General features: G+C 54.4%; 2 long non-coding RNA genes across 2 annotated transcripts; both read left to right on the top strand.

Moving 5' to 3' along the window:
• The first annotated feature begins 17092 nt into the window (after positions 1-17092).
• Positions 17093-18652, top strand: LOC123604647. The gene is made up of 3 exons (XR_006715416.1): positions 17093-17502; positions 17603-17749; positions 18479-18652. It is a non-coding gene; the product is annotated as an uncharacterized LOC123604647 (long non-coding RNA).
• Positions 18653-18787: 135 nt separating this feature from the next.
• On the top strand, positions 18788-20433 carry LOC123604646. Its single transcript, XR_006715415.1, has 2 exons — positions 18788-18893; positions 19509-20433. It is a non-coding gene; the product is annotated as an uncharacterized LOC123604646 (long non-coding RNA).
• Positions 20434-22244: the final 1811 nt, after the last annotated feature.

Here is a 22244-nt window from a genome sequence, read left to right as displayed (position 1 = left end):
CATGAGATACTCTCCTTTTTTTTTAATGGCTTTATTGAGAGATAATTCACATACCATACAATCCACCCATCGGAAGGGTACAATTCAATGCTGGTAAGATATTCAGAGATGTGCCACCATCAGCAATTTAAGGACATTTGCATCACCTCAAAAAGAAATCCCGTGTCCTTTAGCTATCATACCCTTATCCTCATCCCTCCCCGACTCCCAGGGCTAAGCAACCACTCGTCTACTTTCTGTCTCAATAGATTTCCCTATTCTGCACATTACCTATAAATGGAATCCTATAATATGCGGGCTTTTGTATCTGGCTTCTTTGACATAGCATAATGTTTTCAAGGTTCGTCCATGTGATAGCATGAGTCAGAATCTCATCCATCTTTATGGCCAAATATGAGGTCAGGGTCAAGATAGTGTCTCCTCCATAAGGCTATCCAATTGACTTGGCACCATTTACGGAAAAGACCACCTTTTCCCATTGCACTCTATCATCAGTTAGGTAACCTACATGCGTGCTTGTTTCTGGACTCAATTATTTTTTGTTTTGTTTTGTTTTGTATTTTTTGGACTCAGTTCTATTCTTTCAGGCTATTTGGCCATCCTGATGTCAACCCCACGGCATTCTCCCTGAATAGAACTTTACAGCAAGTCTCGATATTAGCTTATCTAAGTCCTCCCATTTTGTTCTTCTTTTTAGTTTTTTTTTAATGTTTATTTTGAAGAGAGAGAGACAGAGAGAGAGAGAGCGGGGGAGGGGGCAGAGAGACAGGGAGACACAGAATCTGAAGCAGGCTCCAGGCTCTGAGCTGTCAGCACAGAGCCCGACACGGGGCTCGAACTTGGAAACAGTGAGATCACGACCTGAGCTGAAGTCGGATGTTTAACCGAATGAGCCATCTAGGCACCCCCTGTTCTTCTTTTTAAACATTGCCTTGATTGTTCTTGGCCGTTTGTATTTTTTTTATAAATTTATAATTGCCTATCAGTTTCTAAAAAAACAAAACAAAACAAAAAAACCTGTTGGGATTTTTATTGCGTTTATGTTGAGCTGAGTTACAGAGCAGTTTGAGTAGATCTGACATCTTTAAAACGTTGAATCTTCCATTCCAAAAAACATAGTATATTTCTCTATTTAAAAAATTTCTCTCAATAACATTTCATAATTTTTAGTGTAGAGGTCTTATGTGTCTTTCAGTAGATTTATTCATAAGGGTTTTTTGTTGTTGTTTTTGATGCTATGCTATAGTTAAAATTTTTTCATTTGGATACTTGTCTTCAAATACCTGAAGGGCTTTTAGGTAGAGCAGAGGGCTGGTCACTGATTTATTGCCTGGTATGTGCAGGCAGGCCTGGAACCAAGTACCGTCCATATTTTCCCATCTACTCCTTAACAGCCCTTGGACACAGGGCTATCCTATCCTCATTTTACAGAGGTGGAGCCAGGCCTGAGGCCAGGGCTCTCTGAAGGCCAAGCTGCACCCGCTTCAGTCTCGGTCCAGACCTGACATGGGGAAACCCGTGCCTATGGCTGCAACCCTCTGAGGATCTTTCCAGATAAGAAATTCTACGACTCCCAAATTCAAATCCAAGATTCGAATTTATCCAGCCCCACCCTAGTGCAAATATTAGTGAATCCTGACTTTTTTTTTTTTAACGTTTCATTTTATTTTTGAGACAGGGAGAGACAGAGCATGAACAGGGGAGGGTCAGAGAGAGGGAGACACAGAATCAGAAGCAGGCTCCAGGTTCAGAGCTGTCAGCACAGAGCCCAACGCGGGGCTCGAACTCACGGACCGCGAGATCATGACCTGAGCCGAAGTTGGCCGCTTAACCGACTGAGCCACCCAGGCGCCCCCTGACTTTTTTTTTTAATAAGTAAACAAGTCAATATATCAACTGAAAACACAATTTCTTAAGTCCATAGAACCTGAGTATCGTAATACTTTTTAACCATAACCTGAGTGAGGGTTAAAAGTCATCACACAATTTGTAAACAACACTTCAAGGGTGCTTAAAATCTCTGAGGGGAAAATGGCTTAAATGACATGGCCCACACCTCCCCGTGAGCTCCAGCCAGCATAGGCACCCAAAACTGCTGATAACCCCCACTGCAGGCCTCACAGACCCCTCGATCTCAGCATGAGCCAAATGGAACTCACATCTGCCTGTGTCTGGCCAACACTGGTCATACCTTTTGGTGACTCACATCCGTCCTAGGTTGGGGGAATTTCCCACACACTGAGACAGAAGCATGCTTCCCAGAGGCCCTGGCAACCAGGCATCCGTATGTGGTCTGGGCTTGGCCAGTCACACGAGCCTGGATGAGGTGCTACAGAAGGTCTAGGAGCCACTCTGGTGACGGTGGCCACCAGGACGCCCAGGGGCTAGTGGCACCAGTGGTAACGTCTGGTGCCACCTGCAACCGTCTGGCCCGGGGCACAGGTGCTGAGTTCTTCCGGCCCCTCCCGAAGAGCCTGCGAGCTGGATTCTATCGTCTGCAACCGAGGACCTTGCCTGGAACACGCCCCTCCCCAGGCTCGCTCCCCGACCCCCTTTACAATAGAGGGCAACAAGGCCCCTCCGGCTGTCCATGCCTCCAGTCCAGCAGCGACCCTGGTGTCCCCCCTCCCCCTCTATCCCAGAGCCTGGGTCTTACCGACGATTCCGCTTCCTACAAAGCCCGAGGCTGTCCAGTTCATCACTCCTCTGGCCAGCCGGCTTTAGACCGTTCCTGAAGTTCCCACCCTCACTCTGGAGTGATCTTCCTGGGAGGCAGACTAGGTCAGATCGCCCCTCACTGAAACTCTCCAGTGCCTGTTTCCCCGGCTTGTGAATTTTGCTGGGGAGCCTTTCCTCGGGGGACCACCCTAAGCTTTCCTACCCCAGTGCGGGCTCTGCCCCTCTCGTTCTCGAAGCCACGATCGCTTCTCCTGACCCAGGGCTGTTGCACATGCACGTCGTCTACCAATAGCTTTATTCCACCCTTTCCTAACCCCTGCCCCGACTTTGCCTTTAGTCTTAGCTTCTGGGGGAGTCATTTAAAAAAAAAAAATGTGTATTTATTTTTGAGAGGGAGAGAGAGAGCACGAGAGCGAGGGCAGGGGAGGGGCAGAGAAGAGGGAGACAGGATCCGAAGCAGGCTCTGTGCTGACAACAGCGAAGCCCAACGCAGGGCTCGAACCCACAAACTGTGAGATCATGACCTGAGCTGAAGTCAAACGTTTAACCGTCTGAGGCACCCAGGCGCCCCCTGGGGAAGTCATTTTTGAGCCTTCCCCTCAGGGAGGGACATCTCTCACTTGGACCTTTGCAGCCCCTGTGCTTTGGGAGGCTCTGCGTGGTTGGTTCCCCGCTCATGCCTAGCCACTTCTGAGCTATGTGCCCTCAGGCAAGTTACTGAATCTGTCTGGGCCTTAGTGTCCCTATTTCTTCATCTGCAAAATACAGTTAGTGATATTTGCTACTCCAGATTCAGCTTCCACCCTCTTCTGCTCTGTCTGAGGCCCTAAGCTCACCCTTCAGGCTGCATTGTCCCCTGACTTCAGTGGGAGGTGCCATCTGAGCTCAAGAGAACGGAGCCGGAGGCGTCAGGGAGTCGCTTCCTAGCCCCTTCCTTGTCCTGGGCCATTTCTGTCTAAGGCACTGTAGTCACTCTGTAATAGGTCTCTGTGGAGCCAGGGGTGAATTCTGTTTCTATAGCCCAGAGCTGTTGAGAGGATAAAATGAGAAGACTCATGATGATACTCTCAGCACAGTGCCTGGCTCGCCTCATTTCAACTCATCACTTTTCCCTGTTTCTGTGAACAGACTAGATCTGAAATGCAAAGGCCTTTCTCAGCTGTGTCCCCAGAGCTTAGCACAGAGTTCAGCACATTTGATGAGCATTTGATGAATTAATGGTCCTATTTGCCTGTGTGCAGTACGGTCCTGGTGCCAGGAGAAGAGGCAAGACTATCCACAGGCTCCCTTGTGCAGTTGTTCAGGTTGTGCACTGCAAAAGTTGCCTGGCCCAGGAAACAAGTGGAGCCCAGATCGTTCCGTGCCCTTCCCACCAAGCTATGCTCCAAGAGAAAGAGGTATTTTTCCTAATTTGCTCAAAGGGGCTGTGTGAGTTAATGGTTCCTTAAGGCTCTACCCCCAAACCCAGTTTTTATTCATTCATACAGCATACTCCATGCTCCTGCCTATGTCCTGCCTCCCAGCCCCCTCGAATACCTCTCTTTTCACTAGTTCCTCTCTGCCTTCCAGGAAGCCAGCAGCTCCCCAAGGAAGTACTCTAGCTTGAGAGAGGCCTGCACAAACCGGCAGGGACAGGGCTTCCAAGAAAGTCTCTGGTAAGCCTGAGCACCAGAGCCACTGATCTCCCGGATAAATGGGGGCAGACAGCAGTGAGTGAGTGGGCAGGCCCAGGAGAAACCAGTCGTGGGCGGCTGCAGAAATACTGACCCTGGACTCAGGGGGGGGAATAATAGGCAATTAGCACCAGGGTGCCCCCATCCAGCCCCAAGCCCATTAAACACAGGACGACTTTAACCAAATCCTACCTTAAAGAGCTCTATTTAGAGGCAGCTTAGTATAAATTGTTCTGTAAAGAGAAAAAAAAATCCCAACAATCCAGGCAACAGAGCAGTTCCTAGTGGGAGTTGGTAATAGGTGGGTTGGAGAACCAGCGGGGCCAGGGCCTTTGAAAAGCTCTGCAGGGAGAGTGGAGGAGGTCGTCAATTTCAATTCAGCCTGTTCTATTTCACTCTGTTCCAGGGCCTCTGCCTTCCCCCAGTCTCTTACATATTTGGAACCAGAAAGGGTGCACAGTGAGCTGAGTTGCATCTCTGCCTGTGCACAGGGAGGTCAGGCCTGGTAATCCCTGGTCCAGGGAAGGGGGCCGTCCGGGGCCCAGGCCTGGATCAAGCATGAGTGTGGGACACTGATCACTCCCCTGTGCCTTGGGTTCTTTTCCCTTTGCTCACTCCCCTCTAGGCAGCACCGGAGCAGCTCACCCATGGCTGCACCCAGAAATCACCAGGCGAGTTTTCCAAATGCTGATGCCCGGGCCCCACCCTGAGATTCTCGTCAGTTTGTGTGGATTGGAGGCCTAGAGCGGGCACAGTAAACGTTCCCCGGGTACTTCCACATGCAGTACCTAAGGGCCGTCCTATCCCTGCTCTCTTGTGTGGTTAGCCACCCAGATGGGCCTGGGAGACTGGCAGGTGCACCTTCCTAAACCCCATAGGCAGTGGTTTTCAGAGTGGGTTCCCTGGAGCAGCAGTATCGGCATCACTTGGCGATGCTTTAGAAATTCATATTCTCAGGCCCAGCCCTAGAGCTCTGGAATCAGAAATTCTTTTTGTTTGCTTATTTATTTATTTTTGAGAGTGGGGGAAGGGGCAGAGAGAGAGAGAGAGAGAGAGAGACAGAGAATCCCAAACAGGCTCCGTGCGGCCAAGGAAGAACCAGATACGGGGCTCGAACCCACGAACCCATGAGATCATGACCTGAGCCAAAATCGAGAGTCGGACGCTTAACCAGCTGAGCCACCCAGGGGCCCCTGGAATCAGAAATTCTTGGTGGAGCCCAGCAGTATGTGCTTTAACAAGCCCTCCAGGGGATTCTGCTGGGCAGCCAAATTTGAGAATCCCTGCCCTAGAATAATGACAGAATTACCAGTGCAGTTCAGCGCTCTTCAAACTTTACCATGCACAGGACTCAATTAAAATATAAATTCCGGGGATCCCTGGGTGGCTCGGGCGGTTAAGTGTCCCGACTCCTGATTTCGGCTCGGGTCATGATCTTGTGGATCGTGGGATCAAGCCCTGAGTCGGGCTCTGCACTGACAGGGTGGAGCCTGCTTGGGATTCTCTCTCTCTCCCATTTTCTCTCTGCACCTCTCCCACTCACATGTGCTCTCTCTCTCTCTCTTTCTTTCTCTCTCTCTCTCTCAAAATAAATAAATACACTTTTAAAAAAGATTATAAAAAATGCAAATTCTGGGGCACCTGGGTGGCTCAGTCTGTTGAGCGTCCAACTTCGGTTCAGGTCCGGATCTCACAGTTCATGGGTTCGAGCCCCGCGTCGGGCTGTGTGCTGACGGCTTGGGGCCTGGAGCCTCTTTCGGATTCTGTGTCTCCCTCTCTGTCTGCCTCCTCTGCTTGCACTCTGTGAAGCAGCGGGGGGGGGGTTCTGTATTTCAGGCACAGCCCCAGGTGTGGCCGCCGGTCCGCGGACCACACTGAGCAGCTAGGCTGTAGCTACGTTGACTGAGTGCTTACTGTGTGCCAGGCACTGTGCTAGACCCTGTGCTTCAACCGTCTCATCTCAACCTCCCGGAAGGGCTCCCGGATCAGAGTGTTGGCTTAACTCCTTCCGGGGAGAACGGGGGCAATTTGTTTAAGTCTGAGCCTCAGTCTCCCCAGGAGACAAAGGATAAATCTGTTAGGAGCTGCCTATGGAGGAGGGGAGAGGAGTGGAGAGCGTGGGCAAAGCGTTCTTGGCAGGAGGAGGCACGCTGCACTGTCGGTGGGGCTGAAGTTCCTGGATCAGGGGCCAGAGGGGCCGAGGGCACTAACTGAAGCCTGTGAGGTAGGACCCAGGGAGAGCGAGAGCGAGAGTGAGGAGAGAGAGAGATGGAGAGGCAGGCAGTGGGCGTGCCTGGTGGGGCAGGGAGGGGAGAGGAGGGGCAGGCTGCCAGAGGCAAGGCAATGAAGCTTTTCACCTCCTCCCACAGCCATTTACCCAGCCCCGGGGGTAATTGCCATCATTTCAAGGCTGGGTAATGCCAGGCAGATTAGGGAGGGAAAGGCTCCCTCGGGCGAGCAGGAACATTAGGCACAGTTATAAATGTCAGCCTCTGACAGGAGCCGAAGCTTGAGGGCACAGCCTCCCAGCTGCCGGCCAGTCCCACCCCTTCCCCCCGTTTTGGGGCCAGGCTGGGCCAGGCCCCAGGAGCCTCTTGGGCTACTGCACACCCCACACCTTACCTTCCACTCCCTGTGCCCTTCTGGCCGCTTCGGCTCAGGGTTCAGGCCCTGTTTCTGCTGCTCAGTATGTGCCCTTGGGCAAGCGTGTGCCTTAACCTGAGTCTCGTCTGCAAAAGGCTGTGAGCCTTGGCCACCGCCAGGACCTATTTTAGCCTCCCAGCACCACTATGTGGGGGGACACTTCTATCTCCACGTGTCGGTGGGGGGAGGGACACTGAGGTTCAGAGAGGCGAGACCCCTTGTGGGCCTCAGTTTCCCCATCTGCAGAATGTGGACGTTGGGGAAGAAGAGGAGACCTCGGAGGGCACTGCCGGCCTCACAGTCTCTGTCCCGAGGAGCGGGGGCAGAGATCCTGGAAATCAGGCAGGACAGCGGGAGGCACGGGGAGCCAGGTTGAAGGCAGGCGTCTTCCAAAGTCATCTGTTCTGTTTCCGGCTTGGGGCCAGTGCTGCCGGAAGCCAGGAGTGTGGGCCTCCAGCTGGGGCGCTACCCAAGGGGACGGGGTGACGGGGGAGAGGGTGGGAGGGGAGGCACGTGGCAAGCGGAAGCCAGACTGAAGTGGGGAGCTCCTGCCCCGCGCTGGGATCCCAGGGGGTCGCCACGCAGCCCCCCCACCCGCCTAGCAGCTATGGTGCCAGGTGTCCCCAGAGTCACCGTCGCAGTGTCCCCAGAGTTAGGGTCAGGCCTGCTGATGGGCATGCTGGTGCCAGCACAGCCGATGCCAGGCGCGACCAAGACGGTCATGTTTGAAAAACGGAGAGACAGATGGAGAGGAAAAGGGAGTCAGGCACAGGGACAGATCTGCCGGAGGCATTTTCCTCCCACCGGAAGAGCCTAGGGGGGGTCCCTTCCTCAGGGCCTCTGCCCCGGATCAGGGAGGTGAAGTCGGTCCCACCTGGGCTCTAGGGCTGGTGATTCCTGGGAACCCAGAGAGAGAGAGAGACAGCACGGGTGGGGGAGGGGCAGAGAGAGAGGCAGAGAGAGAATCCCAAGCAGGCTCCACACTGTCAGCGCAGAGCCCAATGCGGGTGGGGCCCAAACCCACGAACCGTGAGATCATGACCTGAGCGGAAGCCAAGAGCCCGACGAGAGCCCCGACGCTTGACGCGTAAGGGACTGGGCCACCCAGGCGCCCCTGCCCTCGCTTTGTTACGCATCAGCGCATCTTTCCATCCCTCCGCCCACCCACTGACGTGTTTCAAAGGGAGCTGCCGGCATGAAGATACTTCACCCCCAGACACTTTACCTGCCGATCATTAACCGGAGGTCAACACTCGTTAGCGGTTCTTCTCAAAGGTGACGCATACATACCGCGTCACGGACAGGTGTAAACTCTACTGTCACTGGCAAGCAGCGAGCCTTGTGTAGCTCAGGCCCCTCCAAGACGCGGAGCATTGCCATCTAAGCCTGCCCTCGTTCCTTCCAGTCGTTTCCGCCCGCTGTTTTCTACAGCAGCTACTGTTCTGGTCTTTTCCACCTTTGCTTAGTTTTGCCTGTTCTAGAACTTCACGTAAACGGAGTCACACAGCATGTGTTTTTCAGTGGTGGTGTGGGGCGGGGGGCTGGCTTCTTTTGCTGAGCGTATTTATTTTGACATCCATGCATGTCGTTGCCTAGACTCATGGGTCATTCTTTCTACTGCTAAATAGTATGCCACCGTGTAAAATACTCCATTTGCTTACCCGTTTCATCTGCTCACCCGTTCCTTTGAGATGTTCTCAGTTTGGGGCGATTCTGAATAAAACTACTGTGAACATTTGTGCACGAGTCTTTGTGTGGACATATGTTTGCATTTCTGTCGAGTAAATACTTAGGAATAGAATTACTGGTCTTCTGTCTTTTATACAATCAAATTAAAAAAAAAAAAAGAAAGGCGGGGGTGCCTGTGTGGCTCAGTCGGTTGAGCGTCCGACTTCGGCTGAGGTCATGATCCCACAGGTCATGAGTTCGAGCTCCGCATCAGGCTCTCTGCGGTCAGCGCAGAGCCCACTTTGGATTTTCCGTCTCCTTCTCTCTCCGCCCCTCCCCCAGTAGTTCTCTCTCTCTCTCTCTCTCTGTCTCAAAAAATAAACATTAAAAAAAAAGAAAGAAAAAGAAAAGAGTGTAGGTAACCAAGTTGCAGAAACTTTGCTCAATAGCCATCCTGTTGTCAGAGAAGCTGCCCCCCTCCACCCTGGACAGTCCTCTGTGGGCTGTGGAGGAATGGCTGGCATTGAGACAGGCCTGGTTCAAATCCTGGCTCTGCCACTTGTAAACTGTGTGACCTTATGTGACTTTTGAACCTCTCTGAACCTTAGTTCCTCCTCTGTAAACTGGATACAATGATGGCAGTCAGTGGATAGTTGCTGGGGAGCCCTACATCCCCCACAGAAGGGCGATGACATGCCCAGCCCAGGACTTGGCCCCGCTGTGGGTGATGGCCAGCACAAGGCCCTTCTCCCCGCTTATTTAATTCAATTTATTCAACTCGTATTTCAAGACCCAGTGTCTTCTCATTGAAGCCTTTCCTGAAAGTCTGCATAAAATGAAAAGTGCAGACACTCACAGAATACTTAGCAGGAACCGCCTGACTCTACACGCCATGCAAGCGGTAGGTCATTTTGTTCTCTCGATAACACCATAACACAGTTTATCATCATGCCTATTTTATAGGCACAGAGAGATTCAGTGATTTGCCCAAAGTCACACAGCAAGTAAATGGTGAACCCGCTCAGTGTAGCAGATCTCTATGGGTTGGCCTATTCTAGATTTTTCCATATAAGGGCAGTCATACAATATGTGGCCTGTTGTGTCTGGCTTCCTCTATTCATATAATGCTTTCATCATCTTCTTCTTTTTAATGTTTATTTTGAGAGCGCAAGAGAGCGCATGAGCAGGGGAGGGGCGGGGGGGGGGGGCGGCTAGCTAGAGAATCCCAAGCAGGCTCCACACTGTCAGCGCAGAGCTCAACGCAGGGCTTGAACCCATGAACCGCGAGGTCACGACCTGAGCCAAAATGAAGAGTCGAACGTTTAACCAACTGAGCCACCCAGGCGGCCTTCCGCAGGATTCTTTCAAGGTGCATCCACGTTGCAACATGTGTCTGTATTTCATTCTTTCTCACGGTCAGGCGGTAGTCTGTTGAATGGATAGACGCCATCGTGTCAATCCGAGCATCTATCGATGGACATCTGGGCTGTTTCCACCTTTTGGCTACTGTGATAAGTGCTGCTACGAACATCTGTGTCCAAGCTTTTCTCTGAACTCCTGTTTTGAATTCTCCTGGGTATATACCGCGGCGTGGATTTGCTGGTCCCGTGCTAATTCTGTGTTTAACTTGTTGAGGAGCTGCCGAGCCGTGAGCTGGTGTTGAATGCTCTCGGGTTGTAGCTGAAGATGTGGAGGACGAAGCGGAGGAGGGTTTTGCAATGCCGCGGGCCTCTTACTGAATGGGACACAGCAAAACAGCGTCACGAAGCTTTCGCAATCATCTCCGCTCTGCCAAGGCCCTTTCCACGCCGGCCATCCTGTCAGAGCCAGCTTGGGAAACCGAGCCTCCCTCCCCTTGCACCCCTGAGACCCAGGGCACATGTTCGTCCTCCTAGCGGGGCAGCCCTCTGGCCCTTCAGGGGTCCCCTCCAGAGACGGGGTGAGGATGTCTGTACCCCTTCTGGCTGAGTCCCACCCACGGGCCAGGCCAGGGTGTTTGGAAGTGAGTGGGGGGGCGTCCTGGGTCCCCAGGCAATGCCAAGGACGTCAGGGTCCCCCCCCCAGCCCCCGCAACAGGTCCACTCCTGCCCTGCCCACCCCCCCCCCCTTCCACGGTCAGACCTGGGAATGCAGCCAAAAGCCAGCAGACGGTGCTCAGCAGAACCGGAAGAAAGAAGGCCGGGGAACCTGAAAGTTCAGTCGCCGAGCGCACACGGCACGTGAGCGCCCCGCATGTCAGGGAGACAGTGTTGAGCAAAACAGGTGAAGTCCCTGCGTCATCTTTGGGGCCTGGTGCAAAATGAAACTGCAGGGCCCCTTGCTCAAGACGGGGGCAGCAGAGGCCCTTCTAACTGTACACAGGTCACGGGCCCTTGAGGCCGGCGCCGGTCCCTGCCCCGCAGAGAGGGGCGCGTTGCTACCCAGGGCAGGGGGATCAGGGGCGTGGGGCCTGAGCCAGGACCGCCCATGGAAATGGCAGTGAAAATGTGGCGCAAGAGGAGACTTAGGAGAGCAGGTCCAGTTCCCACCTTGGAGGCAGGGAGACGGTGGTGGACAGAGGGGCTTGAAACTCCTGCAGCTGTGTGGGGCCGTGACTTCTTGCAGAAGGTTCTTGGGAGGGGGTGGGAAGAGTGCCTGGTGCAATTCTCGAAGGAGCCCGGTTGCTTTCTTCTGCCAGAGCCTGGGTGTGCAAAGCCCTGCCCCTGCATGGACACGTGCGGGGAAGAAACCAGCAAGACTGGTCGGCCCCGCCAGTAAAATGAGAAACAGATGCCATGAGTCCCCGGGGCTCCAACAGCAGCCCAACAGTTTGGCTCACATCCTGCAAAACAGCTTTTCAGAGCTGACACTCTGACCTGTCAGCGGCTTCTAAGCGCACAAAGACGGATTCCTTGGGGCCGCACAGTTCGGTCTCTGGTTGGATTTCCTTGTTACAAAATGCGGTGAAATACACATGACGTGAAATGTACCGTTTCAACTATCATAATGTGCACGGTTCACTGGCATTCAGTACACCTACAGTGTTGTGCACCCAGCACCCCTATCTGGTTATACATCTCCAGCACCCCGAAAGGGAACTCCACACACATCAGCAGCCTCCCCCTCTCCATCCTCCAGCCCCTGTCCCCATGGATGTGCCTATTCTGGACGCTTTGTACAAACGGAGTCCTTCCGTATCTGGCTGGGTTTCCAGTGAGCCCGGCTTCCATTTGTTGAGCAACCATGCCTCAGCCGCGGGTGGCTACGCATTTCCACCCACACTGTCTCCTTTTGTCCTCACAACAACCCCAATGGCAGGCACGTCTTACAAGAGGAGAGCGCCAGGCTTCGGGGAATCAGCTCCGATAGCCAGGTGCTGCCACTCAAGGCCAGGTCTGTCCCCTCTGAAGCGCTCCCCAGGACGCTGTCCCCCTCTTCAGAGCTCAAGGAGGGTAAGAGGTTGGGGTGAACCCACAAAGCCGCGTCAGCTTCTCTGTCTACAAAATGGGGCCAAGAGCCCTCCGCCTGTGTTTCTCAGATCCTGGCGGGGTCCCAGGCTCTGACTGATGCGAGGATGCTCTGTGAGCCAAGGGGCACCCTGTCCCGATGGGTGTCATCATCACGGATTAAGAGGGCCTCCATTCCTGCTCAGATCAAGGCTCTGTCCACACTGAGTGGACAGACAAAGCCGCTAATCCTTCGGGGAGGAGGAGCTCATCTAGAACATCCCCGGTGGAGGTGTAGCAAGGGTACAGGCTTCTGCTGTGACGTGAACGCCCATCTGAGGGGATGAGCCTAATAAACACTCAAGACATGGCTCCTGGAGAGGAAGGAGGGAACAATGAGGGGACAGGGCTCCCTCACCCTGGGCCAGGACCTCCCACACACAGACATCTTGGACTTTGTACAAGCTGCACATGGTTTCTATTCGACAGTTAACTGTTTTAAAAACAGAGACCACACGGGAACACCTGGGTGGCTCAGCCGGTTAAGCGTCCCACTTTGGCTCAGGTCATGATCTCATGGTTCGTGGGTTCGAGCCCCGCGCTGGACTCTGTGCTGGCAGCTCAGAGCCTGAAGCCTGCTTCAGATTCTGTGTGTCTCTCTCTGCACCCCTCCCCTGCACACACTCTGTCTCTGTCTCAAAAAAGAATAAACTTTTTTTAATGTTTATTTTTGCTTCTGAGAGACAGAGAGAGGGACAGAGTGCAAGTAGAGGAGGGGCAGAGAGAGAGGGAGGCACAGAATCTGAAGCAGGCTCCAGGCTCCCGAGCTGTCAGCACAAAGCTCGACCCGGGGCTCGAACTCACAAACCGTGAGATCATGACCTGAGCCGAAGTCGGACGCCCAACCGACTAGCTGCCCAGGCACCCCATCAAAAATGAATAAACATTAGAAAAAAAAAAAAAAAAAGGCCACACAGAAACTCGTACACAAATGTTCATGGCAGCATTATTCACAATAAAAGAGCCCAAAGGTGGAAGGAACCCAAACGTCCATCAGCGTCTGAATGGGTCAACAAAATGGGGTCCATCCATACAATGGGATATCCTTAAAAAGGAAAGAACTTCTGTCACATGCTACCCAGTGGATGAAACTTGAATTCATTATGCCCAGTGAAAGAAGCCAGTCATAGAAACCTGCATCCTGCATGATTCCATTCATAGGAAATGTGCAGCATAGGCAAATCCATAGCAACAGAAAGCAGATGAGCTGTTGTCAGGGGCCGGGGGGGGGGGGGGACAGGGGGGACAGGGTGATGGCTAATGTGAGCAGGGTTTCTTTTGGGGGTGAAGCAAATGTAAAACTGACTAGTGATGGCTGCACAAGTCTGTGAATAGCCTGCCCATTACTGCATTGTGCACGTTAGGTGGGTGAATTGCACGGCATGTGAATTATATCTTAATAGCGCTGTTTAAAGAATAAATCAAAGACTTGCTAATGACTCCGCCTCTGCACCCACTTTATTCCCGACAGTGGGTGGTTTACAGCCATCCCCTTTCCTCCCTCAATCCCCCCCCCTTCACTTATTTGCTCCACACGGACCTTCTTAGATGCCCGATCCACGGTGGAGAGACCCCCACTAAGCACCAAGCCCTCGCGAGGGCCCCGCGTCCAGGCCGCCCACACCCACCGCACAGGGTGACCTCTCACAGACCCGGGTGGCAGTGTCCCTGTCCAGTGGCCCGGCTGGTTCAGAGAAAGGGCTCTCACTTTGAGGTGTGTGTCCCAAACAACACAAGGAGAACCACATCAGAGCTCAAAGGGGTCTAACACCCCCATTTTACGGCCAGAAAAGGCCACGTGGTGCAGTACTGGGGGGGGGGGGGGTAGCAGAGCTGGGCACGTGGGGCCTGTTGGCTCCAGAAGCAGAAGGCCTCAGGGAGCTCCAGACCGCCTCTGCCTCTCACCGCCCCCTCCCTTCTTCTCCCCTCCTTCTCCACTCCAGCTCTGAGCAGGATTCAATTCAGAGTCATCCTGAGCCCACTGCAGGGGTGGGGGTGGGGTTGAGGCAGGGGGTGGGGCCCGATAGCCCTGCCGCCCTCCTCATTTCCTTCACACCTTTAAAGAATTACCTCTCCTTGGGGCGCCTGGGTGGCTCAGTCAGTTGAGCGTCCGGCTTTGGCTCAGGTCATGATCTCACGGTTTGTGAGTTCGAGCCCCGCGTTGCGCTCTGTGCTGACAGCTCAGAGCCTGGAACCTGTTTCGGATTCTGTGTCTCCCTCTCTCTCTGCTCCTCCCCTGCTCATGCTCTGTCTCTCTCAAAAATAAATAAACATTAAAAAATTAAAAAAAAAAAAAAAAGAATTACCTCTCCTTAGCGCCATTTGCATTTTAGCAGGGAAACCGAAAGGAGGCTCTAAGGGCAGAGTTTCAGAATCTGGGCTGCGTAGCACAGGCTGTGAGTTAGTCGCAAGCCCAGGAGTTCCCTATAGACACTTCTTCCCAGTAAACACTCTCGTTTGGTCAGCAAGGTGGGGGGAAGGTACTAGAATCCTCCATTGGTCCGCCTCAAATACTAAATCACTGGCCAAAACTAAGCTCCCCAAGGGATCTTTTGTTCCCAGAACTCATGGCAGCTGGAGGAGAAGAACACTGCCTCGCCCCTCAGGGATCCTGGCCCAGTACCTCATGGTGTCCTGGACACAGAAACAGTTTCTAGCCCAGGGACGTGGCGGCGGGCGGACGGGTGGCCGGGACAGGTGTCAAAGCCCCAGAAGGGTGAGGAGGGCAGTGGCTGAGTAGGATGTGGTTCAGCTCAGGGGACCCGATGAGTAGCGTGGGAGGGTCTTGGGAGGCAGGTGCCTCATTGTTGGAGGAGAGGGTTAGGGATACGGAAAGGGACAAACCCCGATGAACCCTGAGATGCTGGCTTTGAGGGGTGGGGCTACATGCCACCCCAAACCTCCCGCTTTGGCAGAAGGATTATTTTGAGCCGAAGGCAATCGAGAAGCAGATATAAAAAAGCTCTCTGCCCTCCCCCATTTGCTTAAAAGTAGTACGCAAATTTGCCAAGGTGCCCTCTCCCCTCTCTATGAGGAAGGACCCGAGTCCATCACCAGAGACAACTCTAGATCCTCATCAGTCCAGGGAAGGCACCAGAGGAATCTACATGATAGACCTTACCCACTAGGCCTTCTCTTCTATTTGGTCTCCCATGTATTTACCTTCCCACAGTTCGCTGCCCCCGAAGTTCAAAGTCCTTGTCCTTTGTCTTGTCACTTCTCCGAAAATGTATTGTCCTTTTGCGCACATGCCTGTGGGCAGAGTTCCACCCCTTTTTGTAGTAAACTGATTTTTCTCTTGTTCCTCTGTCTTTTGCCAGTCTAATTTACAGGTCCCGCTGGAAAACCTAAGAGGGTAGAAGGGGAAAAAAAACCATTAAATTTCCCTACACTTGGAAATGAAGGCCTCCATGAAAACTGAAGGTTTTCAATATACATAGGTACATATAGGAATAAATATACAGATATTATTAACGGGGGAAACAAACAGAATAGAGCCCCTTGGGCTAAGCCCCACGGTCAGTGAACCAAGACTCAATGCCTAACTCAACCGGAGCTTCAGCCTCCACCACAAAAGTAATCTTTGGCCAGTCAATCTGGAATTACTTATTGTTTATGTGGTTCTATTTCTGGGCCCTCTATTCCGCTGATTATTGTTTTAAGCCACCAAGTTTGGGGTCACTTGTTACATAGTAGATCATCGTGAGACCGATCGTCCTGACTTCGGCTTCCTGAGAGCACCTTCCGAGTCCGCTGCCGACACCCAAGCCCTTGTCTCACTTCCGCCTTTGGAGGAAACGCCAGCCAAGACAAGTAGGTCACTGAGGACTTAGGGACAACCTGACGTCCCACACCTGAGGATTTTTTTTTTTTAATTTTTTTTTTCAACGTTTATTTATTTTTGGGACAGAGACAGAGCATGAACGGGGGAGGGGCAGAGAGAGAGGGAGACACAGAATCGGAAACAGGCTCCAGGCTCTGAGCCATCAGCCCAGAGCCCGACGCGGGGCTCGAACTCACGGACCGCGAGATCGTGACCTGGCTGAAGTCGGACGCTTAACCGACTGCGCCACCCAGGCGCCCCCACCTGAGGATTTGACAACATGGCGGCAGGGTCGTTCCACTGAATCTAATACGACAGTGAACTACAAGAACTAAGACCACCTCAACCAGCTTGAAGAGGTCTCCCAAACCTATTGCGAAATGGAAAAAAGCAAGCTACGGAAGGATAAATCCAGCGCGAAGCTCTTTATAAGTTGCAAGGAAACACACGAAGCGATATGAGGTGACCTTTACGGACATATACACACGACACATAGGAGCACAGAAGCACTCACGAGAATAAGAAATGCCAGAGCCCCAGGAGTGGTCTCATCCAGCCACAGAGGGAGCAGGGGAGGGGCTGGGAGGGCCACAGAGGGGCCCCCACTGGATTTCATGTCTTTATGACAAACTGAAGCAAATAGGAAGATAAAACTTATTGGCGAGCACGCAGGTGCTTGTCACGTTATCTTGTGTTCTCCGGCCTCTGAAAGTGTCTCGTTTTGCTTCAGCCAGGGTGAACGGGTTTCTGCTACCGGCCCAGCTCAGAGCAGTAGCCAGGACGAGCCTGACTCACGTTCCCCAGAAATGCTCCTCAGGCCTCCGGCCAAGTCACGGGAAGCAAGACAAGAGGCCTCCGCGCACACACGCGATCGCTCTGCCCAGCGTCGACTGCCTCCCACTCAGTGCCTGCTATATTTGCAACCCTCCAGAGCCATTAGCTACAATAGCTCCCCTAAGTAGGTCACAATGATTATCCCCCTTTTAGGGGTAATAGCAATAATAATAATAATAATTGTGCTGCCGCAGGTTGCTACTCAGTGTTCCGCTGTTCTCCGAACTGCTTGGACACTTGACAGGCCCATGTTGGTATGAAGCGGTTCAGAGAGGCAGGGGGTTGGCGGTCCACTTAGTAACTTTCTAGAAGGATCAGAGGATGAGCGAGTCCTCCAAGCTGCCCCAAGTTCCCACTGGACTTCTGTGGGGGACACAGGGAGGGAACCCAGGGCACCTCACTCAACAGAGAGTGAAGTGGGCTTCAGGCCGGGGGCAAGTTGTGGACCCGCGTGGTTCCTCTTTGCCTAAGCTCTGGTATCAGTGCCACCTATCTACTCCCTTCTTATAGGGAATGTCGCCCCCGTCACTGCATGTGGCTCTGGGGAGGCTTCCGGGCACAGCTAACCTACCGTAGGGGCGAACATGGGAACGCAGGACATATTTTCCAAAAAGCACATTAGGAATTGGAAATCCAGGCTGCCACTGGAAGTAGAAAGTCATCTGAGTGTCACAGTGGACCACAAGATAAAATTCAGGTCAGCAAGGTAATGCTGCCTTTAAGAAAAAGAAGCAGGCAGAGCTCCAGTCGGGACCCTAATGTCTGGGGGCAAACAAAGCTATTCTCATTATGTTCAGGAGAGGTGGACTCCTCATGAAGACGAATGAAAATGCCTGAAACCCTTGAAGGGGGATCTAAAGGAACTGCTAAGAGGTCAAAGGCTCGGGACCAGGAGCGGAGAAAACCAGAACCTCTGCCCATCCTGGAGCTACACAATGCTGAGAGTGAGTACCTCCTTGCCCACCCAGATCTGGCCCTGACTTGCCTCCCCTCACTTGAACTCTCTTACAATTTTACTGGTCAATTATACCTCAATAAAGCTGGGGAAAGAATCAGAATCAGACCTGCAGATGTCTGCCCACCAGCTGCTGGGGGGGGGGGGGTGGCGACACCGTGTCTTAGCTGCCGCTATTTACCTTTGGAGGGATGAGAAAATGCAGATCCAGAAAGATACAGAGGCCTGCCGACAGGTCGCACAGCTGGCTAGGGGGGACTCGGTGGCACTTGGGCCCAGTGTGTTCTGATGCCAGAGCCTGTGTCCCTCACCACCGCTCTACCCTGCCCTCCCAGCTCACCCTTTCCCCCCTGCCCACACTCTCCCTGGGCCCCTGGCTCTGGTCCTAAACTCTGGATCCTAAAGCTGATTAGGCCTAAGTGTTTTCTCTGCTCACACCCCGGCCCTGTCCCCGCAGCCTGCTCCCGGGGCCAGAAGAAGGGAGCGTCCAATGAAAAGCAGAGTCCCTGCACAGACCCCTCACACTGGCCACACGGGCTGAGGTGCCCTGGCCACTGCTCTCCTTCCGGCCTGGTTGCCTGCCCATCCTCCCTGCTCACATTGTCCCTGCCAACGTACTCACGGTCCTGCCTCAGGGCTTCTGCATCGGCTGTTCCCTACTCTGTCTACCATGCTTTTCCACCAGACACCCCCAGATCTTGCCCCTCACCTCCTGCAGGAAGAGAGGCAGCCAGCGAAGGGACCGCCATCAGGAGCCTGGTGATGTGGCCTTGCCCTGTTCTCATCCTCCCACCACATGTCCCCAGTCAAGCCCCCCGTCCCCAAGAGCCCTCAGCCCCGGGAAGACCACCCAGAATGAGCTCCTCACGGGAGACCGTGCCTGCCTTGGCGCCCAGAGGTGGGCACGGAACATTTCTTTGCCTTTCCCACGAGACCAGGCCAGAGGAGCTCCCGGGGGCCTGTCTGCCCCCAGGTTTTCCTTGCCTCCTGACTCACCCTCGGGTTTCCCCACCTTCCTCAGGACCCAGGGTTGCTGAGCTCCCGGCCCCAACCTGGCACGCTCGGGGCGGCTTTAAGAGGCTCACAACTCCCCGAATGCAGTGTCCATAAGGCGGCCTCCCGGCTCGGTGGAGGTGTGTAACCGCACGCGTGTGGGGTCTGCGTCACGGTCAGATGTAACCACAGACACCCCCGCCCAGGCGTGAGGGGAAGGAGAGACCAGGCCCCGGGGCGCACCTCCTCTCCGTGATGGGGCACACGCGTGTGTACGGGGGGGCGCACCCCAGGGAAACGGCACCTCAGAGGAGCAGGGGTGGGAGCGAGTAGGGGCCTGGGCGGCCATCTGGGCTCTCAGTCCTGGGTCTGGAGGGGAGAAGGGAGCTCTCGGGAACCGGTGGAAGGTGCTCATACTCCAGAAAAGCTTGAGCACAGGGGGCTGGGCCTCTTGGGGGGAAGGGAGGGGCAGATAAAGCCAGAAGCTGTGAGATGAGGTGTAGGGCCCGGGGAAGGCATGGGGGCGACCCGTGACCACGGGCGGTGTTCATTACTTTTGGAGCCTAGGTCAAAGGGGTGAATATCCACAGGGGGGAAGGAAGGTCACAGGTGAAGGTAGCAGAATGGCAGGGCTGTCTTGTACCAGAGGAGTGGGTGAGGGGCACACCCTTCCAGTGCCAGAGGCTCCACTGGCCCACAAGATGCCCTCGGGTGAGGTAGAAAATGGATCCCCTGAAGGTAGATGTCACCCCCAGGGCGCAGGGCTTGGATGACAGCGTCGACTAGATTTCAACCACCACCGTCCCCTTGGAAGGATGCCATCGGGCGGGACACAACCTGCACAACTGTACACGGCAGGGCTCATGGAGGCACACAGGCCAAGATCAGCTCTGGTGAGAATGTGGGAGTTGCGGGGACTTGGGGGGCAGGGAGAGGCCGGGGGCATCTCGGGAAGGCCTTGGAGACATGCAGTCTGGTTCACCACAGTGGTCACATGCGCCTGGCAAGGCTGCAGATCGACAGACACCCCTGCACCCGGGGGTGGGGTCCACACCCTCATACCCATGGGGCCACCACAGCTCAGGAACCTGTGGTCTTCACCTTGAGCTGGGACTGGACACCGTGTTGGAGACCGAAGACAGGAGAGAGCCCTGCCTTCTCCTGAAAGGGGGAATGGGCAACCACCCAGAACAGGCGTGGGGACAATCACGTTCCTCCCAAAGCCAACGACAGAGTCACCCTAGGAGCCAGCAACCCCACTCCTCGGCGTCCACCTGAAGGAACTGAAAACAAGCGTTCCAACAAAACCCTGCACACCCACACTCGTGGCACGTTACTCGCAACTGCCAAAAGATGGAAACCACCCAGTGTTCATCAACGGAGGCACAGGTGACCCAGACGTAGCGTCCCTGCAATGGAATGCGAGTCCTCCATAAAAACGATGAACTTTGAGGACATTATGCTGAGTGAGAGACAAGAACAAAGTCACAAGAGGATAAGTACTGTGTGATGCGGTTTCCATGAGATGTTCTTAATGGAAATCCATACAGCTAGACAGAGGCTGGTCGTGCAACGTTGCGAGTGCATGAAATGCCACCGACTTGTGTGCACTTCAAAACGGCTAATTTTATGTTGCGCATCTCAATTAAAAAAATGATCAGGAAAGCAAATGAGCAACGACCACAGCGGTCTACAGAGCTTCTTACAGACCAGGGCAGGGGCGGTTTTCTAACTATTCACCAACAGCACTGAAAGAGCGCTGGCCAAGCCAGTCCTTCCCTGACGGCTTGTGGGGAATCCTGGAGGGGGTCCTGGAGGAAGAGGAAGAGCCCTGGTTTGGGCCATGAATTTCTTTCTTCCTTCCTTCCTCCCTCCCTCCCTCCCTCCCTCCCTCTCTTCCTTCCTTCTTCCCTCCCTCCCTTCCTTCCTTCCTTCCTTCCTCCCTTCCTTCCTCCCTTCCTTCCTCCCTTCCTTCCATTCGAGCAGGGGAGGGGCAGAGAGAGGGAGACAGAAGATCCAAAGCAGGCTCCACGCTGAGAGCACAGAGCCTGACACGGGGCTCGAGCCCATAACGGCGAGACCACGACCTGAGCTGAAGTCGGAGGCTCAACCGACTGAGCCACCCAGGGCTGTGCATTTCTAAGTATGAACGTATTCCAGTGTTTTCTTCTGCTGAGCATCAGCCCTGGGTAAGGCTGTGTGTGAGGCAGGCTCCCGGAGGGGCCCTGGGCAGGAGGAGGGGCTGAGGGGCATCAGGATTCTGCAGGTCAAACCAGCAAATAAGCCGGAGTGGACAGATGATGGTTCCAGCTGGGGCTGGGATTCCGTCTCCCACCTGGCAGGGGGGTGAAATAAGAAAACCACGAAGAGCCGGGGTCCCGGGAGGCAGGCTGCGGAGGGCAAGTGTCTCGCTGGCCCCCCTGCCTTTGATTATTTATCAGAAGCGGCTGGAAAAGAGGCTCCGGCGCCCAGAATAGCAACGGGCCATTCAAACAGAGGTTTTAAAAATATACCCGGGAGAAAAAAAAAAATCGACTTCCTTGCACCCACACTCCACCTCAGGTGTATTCACGGGGAAACAACGGAAGCCTGGTCCAGGGAGGCCTGGAGGATGTTTGCAGGGGCCCCCAACTCCCGCCCGCCCCGCGCCTCTCTGCTCCCTGCTCCCTCGGCGGTGCCCAAGCAGAACACACGTTCCCCCCGCCCCGTTCTCCGCACGCTGAGGGCAATTTGGCAGCGGCTGCCTTTCAATTAACACTGCAGACTCCAAATGGGGGCTTAGGGGAAAGAGGTGGGTGAAGAGGGAAGAAAAACAAGCCGCACATCGGCAGCTGGGCGAAGCCACCTGCTTCAAGCGGGGCGGTGAAATTTCAGGACCCCCCTCCCCCAGATCCAGGAGCAGGGTGAGGGCAGGCTGCGGCACACTCCCTGTCCCCGCCTCACCCCTGGCATCCATCCGCGCTCTGCACCCCCCCACCCCTGTCCCAGGAGGCTGGCCTGCACTGACCCCCTGCGCTCTGACTGCCCGTGGGGTGGGACCAGTGGGGGGAATGAGTGTGGGCTGCAGAGAGTCTGGGGCGCTTGTCCACCAGCTCCCTGCCAGGCCGAGGACTGGCGGGGGCTGCGTTCTCTGCCGAAGACGGCTCTCTGCTCCCTCCTCTTGCCCTTCAGGCCTACGGGTGGTGGCAGGCCCCACTTTGGCTGGCCCCGGGGCACACTGGTTTCCTCCGATGGTGCTGCTTACCAGTTCAACCCTATACAGTTGTCCCTGGTCACCTGTTGCAACTGTGAGCTTGTTATTTCCCGCCAGGACAGCCTGACTGCTGTCCCAAATGCCGCCGAAGGAGAGCGGCTTCCCCTGGTCCCTGAGCCCGTCACCAGGCAGGCTCGCAGGAGGGTGACCAATGCCACCTACCCCCCAACACAGGCCAGGGCTGAGTCTGTCAAGGACTTCAGGCTGTCTAACGCGCTCTGTATTTTTCCCAACTACC

Source organism: Leopardus geoffroyi, chromosome E1, assembly GCF_018350155.1.
Source record: "Leopardus geoffroyi isolate Oge1 chromosome E1, O.geoffroyi_Oge1_pat1.0, whole genome shotgun sequence".
Lineage (NCBI taxonomy): Eukaryota > Metazoa > Chordata > Mammalia > Carnivora > Felidae > Leopardus > Leopardus geoffroyi.
This window is presented reverse-complemented; position numbering and strand designations above follow the sequence as displayed.